The sequence below is a fragment of the Pelodiscus sinensis genome, chromosome 29 (assembly GCF_049634645.1).
Source record: "Pelodiscus sinensis isolate JC-2024 chromosome 29, ASM4963464v1, whole genome shotgun sequence".
Taxonomy (NCBI): domain Eukaryota; kingdom Metazoa; phylum Chordata; order Testudines; family Trionychidae; genus Pelodiscus; species Pelodiscus sinensis.
The window spans coordinates 14,811,502-14,816,909 of NC_134739.1; positions in this window are offsets into that span (position 1 = coordinate 14,811,502).

Consider the following 5,408-nt stretch of genomic DNA (forward strand, 5'->3'; position numbering starts at 1 on the left):
GGACCAGCCCCGACTCAATCAGCCCAGCCGGGCCTTAAACACTAGAGGGACGGAGGTTCCCCCCCCCGCCAATCACAGATGGAGCTGGGGGAGATGGGGAACGCAAATCCCAGATTACAGGCTCCAGAGACGTTCGGGGCCCTTTTCCCTAAAGGCTTTGGGAAGTTGGGGCAAAAAGCCCATTTCTCTCCCTCGCTCCCAGGGTCTCTCTTGGACGTGGAGGAAGCGATTGCACTAGACCAGCTGTACACAGACATGTACATTTTGGCTCATAAGGAAATCACAGGGGGGCGGGGGGGGCTGTTTGCCTTATTTCAGCCAACACAGACAGAGAGACTGGGGTTCAGCCAGAGGGAGACGCGTCAGGGGCAGGCAGGGGCCGCGGAGCAAAAAGGGAAGGGGAGGCCAACCAGAAAACCAGGCTCTTCAAAGGGCTGGTGCAAGCAGGCAGGGACCCACAACCTGTCACTAGCGGGGGTGGAAGACAGCCAGACGCAGGGGAAGGACAGCCAGACAGCAGGCGGGGAGCTCGGGGTGGGGCCGGGCTGTTGGACAGTGGTCAAGGTTGGCGACAGAGAAGGAGCCGTGATCCTACGGGAGGAATGCATGAAAGGCCCGGCATCTGGATCCACTTTTGCGTAAGGGGCTCCAGATTGCGCCGCGAGGAAGAAGAAAGCCGCTAGCGCAGGGGAAAGATCACTCGGCCGCCCTCCTCCATCCGTCACAGGGACAGGCGGGACATGAATGTGCAAATCCACAAGAGCTTCAAAGGGGCCTTCCTTTGCCACGCATCATCCCCCCCACCCCACCCTCCACTTGCTTCCCTTGCCCGCCGGCGTCCAGCGGGGTTACCCCGGCTCAGCCCCGGGGCCTCGGGAAAGAGACCGAGTGGGGCCTGGAGACAGCAGGGTGGGAGGTGGGTTTGGAAGGGGGCAGAGGTCAGTGCAGGCTGCCAGTGCTGAGGGAGAGTCCGGGGGCCTTAGCGTGTGCAGGGAGGAGGCTTGTGGCCCCTCATTTTGGGTAGCCATCAGTCCCTAAAGGGGGCCCATTGGCAAACCGGTTACCGGGGGCTACAATCAATATGCAGGAGGAACGTCCGGCCCTGCTTGCAGGAGGAGCACGGCCCGGCAGCTGTGCCTAGGGAGCGCCTGTCTCCTCTCTCCGGGCTTGCGGGCGCTTGTTGGGCTGGGCCCGAGAGAGGAAGTTGGGCCGCGCTGCCATCTGCCAGTGAGACCGTCGCGTTTCCATCCGCTCCTGCGGGGAGCGCAGCGCTGGGCCCGCAGCGGAGCCCTGGCAATGCAGCCCCAAGGCAAGGGCAGCCGTGCCGACTGCCACGTCCCAGCAAGTGCGCCCAGGGAGATGGGACCAAGCCGAGATGCCAATTTAGCGCCTGGCTGAGCGGGTTAAGCTGAAGCTCCTGGGGGCGGGTCGGCTCAGAAGGAGCCACAGAGCCAAGTTCTGGATCCAGACGTCACTGGGGCCATGGCACACCCAGAGAAGGCCGATGTCCAATCAAAAACCCAGCTCCAGCGAGCCAGGGCTGGTACGTTTCTGGCTTTCTTGCAAGGAAGGCACAGAGAGGTGAAGGGACTTGCCCAGGGTCACACAGCAAGTCAGTGGCAGAGCTAGGACTCAGTAGTTGGAGTCAATGTATTTTGGTGCCCCACCCACAGCAGGAGGTTAACGGGAGAACATTCATGTCGACTTCCCTTACTCCTGAGAAGCAGGAGCACCAGTGCCAATGGGGACACCCTCAGCGTTGGATTTAGCAGGTCTTAACTAGAGCTGCTAAATCAAACGCCAGACGATCAATCTCCAGAGGGCTGATCCACAGGTGAGTATAGATGTGGCCTTAGACGGTAAGCGCTCGGTGCTGTATGTACAGCTCCAAGCACAGCAGGGGCCCGGCCCGTGACTGGGACTACGGGGCGTTACATTAATGCAGCTAAATAATAATAATGAGTGAACACTTGAGAGCACCACAACCATCCCCCGCCTGGGGTGAACCAAACGCCCCTTCCAGTAGGAGCCAGGGCGTGGGACGGCAGCCCACGGGCGTCCAGAGGGAACACGAACTCACCTGGCATTGACATCCTGCCCCCCCTTCTGCAGGGCACTTCCCCAAGGGCCCGGGGCCCGAATTCCCCAGGGCGTCCGGGCCACGCTGGGGTTCTGAGCCGGCCTGCCCCACCACTGCACCCCCGGGGCTGGGAACTTACTGCTTGAAGGACCCCGCGGGCCCAGCAGCCCTGGTCTGCTTTTTGTTTGATTGATCCTTGGCTGGAGTCCTAAATAGTTCCAGCCTCCCCCGGGGGGCCTGCGTTTTGGCACCGGCAGCTCGTTTTTTGCCGGGAAGTGGAAGCCCAGGGAGTCAGGTTGCAGCCTCGACACATTCCCAGGGCTTTGGAAGCAGCGTTTCCCACCAAGGAGGCAGGCTGGGACCGCAGCGCTCTCAAGCCAGCTTCCCCTAAACAGAAACACATGGGGGGGCTTCCACTTGCCGGGGGGGGGAATCAACCGGTGTGAGGAGAAGGCCTGGATCAGGGCCGGATTAGGCAGGGCCGGTGTGGAGCAGCTAACCTGAACCATGAGCTGTTCGGTGGCTCTTGGAAGGGGAAAAAAGACTTTTCCGAGCACGAGGAGCGAGCAGAGAGGAAATGAAAAACCTTCGTAAAACCGCACGCTGCCGTGGGCTCGGCCAAAGGAGGACGGGGACAGATTCCAAGCTCCCTGGAGCTGATGGCGGGGGGGTGCCCTGCGTGGAGAATTCAGTGCGCCCCATTCTGGACCCCACTTCTCTGCACAGGCCCCGCAGCGGGCAAGACCCATCAGGAGCATCATGCGACCAGGGCTGACAGAACAGATTCCCCGCTGCCATCCTCACAAGCCCAGGTGTTGAGGCTGCACTGGTGCAGGAGGGGCAAGACCCCAAGCCCTTCGGGCTAAGAATTGCCTCCCAGAAACAGCTCCCATAAACTAGAGCAACTGGGGGCTGCTGTCAGTTACACCAAGGAGCACTTTGGCCCTTCCTGGCTCTACTTTCGGTGCATTCCCCTTCTCTCTGGGGGCTCGGCAGGGAATCGGGCCCAAGGATGGCCCGGCAGGAGGAAACATGGAGAAGACTCTCCCAAACCAGTTGCTGCGGTTCCCGGGCCTTTTAGCTGAATGCCGCGTTCTCGTGGAAAATCCCACAATCGTGCTTAGAACCTGCATTAAACACCCCACGGGCCTGTCGGGAGTCCCAGCATTGCTGGGCATTCCAGCAGAATTAATAACCATTTGCCCAGCACGTTACAACGCTTCTGAGCTGGCGCACGCGGGCCCCACTGTCAATTGTCAGCGGCCGACGCTCGTTCCTCGCACAGATCGCGCCGGGTGTCAGCCGCGCGTCCTGTGTTCATCCTGGCTCAACACTCCTCCCGGACCACAGCCTGCAGCCGCGCAGCAAATCTACCGCCGCTTTGCTCGGCCACTGGCAAAGTTCAGAGAATCACAGAACTCTGGGGCGGGCAGAGACCTCAGGGGAAATCGAGACCAGCCCCCTGCCCAAAGCAGGACCAATCCCAACCCAGCCCTCCAGCTGGGACTTAAACACCCCAAGGGGAAGCGGTTCTGGGTGGATCTGGGCGCCGATAAAGCAGCCTCGCGTCACTGAGGAAGGCTGATGTGCTGTGTGTGGCTGGTGAGAAAACGGCTCGTGGCCAAGATGGTGTGGCGTAGTGGGGGTACCTTGCTGGTTGCTAGGCTTGGGATGTGAGGGACCCCCACTGGCTGCTGTCTGCAGCACGGCCCAGCAGGGCAGGGGATGAGTCATTGTGCAAGGGGGCTTTGAACCTGTCTGACCAGTGATCTCCCAGGGAGTGGAACAATGGGAAGAAGGGGAGTGGAGCCCTGGCTGGGGGCAGGGCTGGGAGTGAGGGAGTTAGGTTTCTGGCTGGTATCATGGAGGAAGCGGCCTAGGCAACGGGCTGGGATTTAGGGTCCCAGGCTCCCCCATCTCAAGAGGGGCTGAGGCATCCTAGGCCTGCCCTGGAACCAGATCACATCTGTGCTGTGCTGTATCCTGGAGAGGCAATAAACTCCCTCTGTTCTACTGGCTGGTGGAGTCTGTTTGTGCCATTCCGGGGGCACAGGAGATGGGAAAACCCCAGCGCGCCGTCACAGATGGTTCATACACGACTAGTAATGGGAGAGGCCCCGCCCCCAAAATCTTCGTGACCTGGCTCATTAGTGGTTCCCCCATCACAGGCCAGGGCCACAAAGGGCAGGTGGCTCCTACACATACTCTTGTGTTACCCACCTTCTCTGTAACTTGGGCTCTCACCGTCTCTGGTGGCGGGGCGAAGTGGTGTTTGTAGAGCACCCTGCACATCCTGAACAAACGCCCACTTGAGCTGCCCGAAGAGTGAGGAAGGGTGATTTTGGAATTAAGGCACAGTCAGGAACAGTTTTTCCTCTAATAGTTTTCATCCATGTGTGGAATAAATTTTGTTCAGTGCACTGAAACATGGACAGATGTGCACCACTTATAGAAAGCCATGCTGCTGGCTGTGGGTGCTCTGCTAATCAGCTGGGTGGCATTGGAATCTCTCCTGGGCAGATGCGCATGCACGCAACTGTGGTCAGGAGCCCTATGTTCAAATCACAGATTTGCTGCAGGGGCCATGGGCCAGTTACGGCCCCTCCCCGGGCTCCGATTTCCCCCATTTGCAGCGGTGCAATTTGCTTCACTTGCAAAGGGCTGAAAGCTCTTTGGGGAGGAAACGGCAGGTGCAGCGTCTACGCACGTTGTCGCCATCGCGGGCGCCAAACAGTTGAGCGCTGGATTTGCAGGAGTGAAAGTCGGCAAAGACATCAGCAGAGGCTCTCAGAGTCAGCTGGGAGAGTCAGTGTTCCACGGGGAACCGTGTGGCTCTGTCTCTGGGCCGGCTTTGACCACCTCAGACCCAGGATCCAGTGGGGGTCACGTGGGTTAATTGGCACGGTTTGTTACTATAGCGCATTCCCATCCATTGCTGGATTGTTCTGTTCTCTGGGGCTTTCTCGCTTCTACTTTACATTGCGAGCGATGGGCGCTCCAGCCCGCTCCTCGCCTGCAGACACAGTAAGCTGACGGGCACCTGCTTCCTTCAGCTGCTTGCGGATGACGTTTTATTTCCCCTCTTCTCTGCATTGTCACCGTAACTAAGTAGATTGCGACGCATTGCTCCCATTCCTTACCCACATGAAACCCACTGGGGCGAATTTCGGCCTCCACTGAAGTCAGTGGGAATTGTCTTCTTGGATCTAGTGCCCCACGGGAAATTCAGGGCATAGGCTCCATCATATGCTAAGTGCTCCCAGAAATGATCCCCCCAGCTCCTAGACCAGCTGCTGCAGCGCCAGTCCCCCCCCCCCCCACTGGTGTT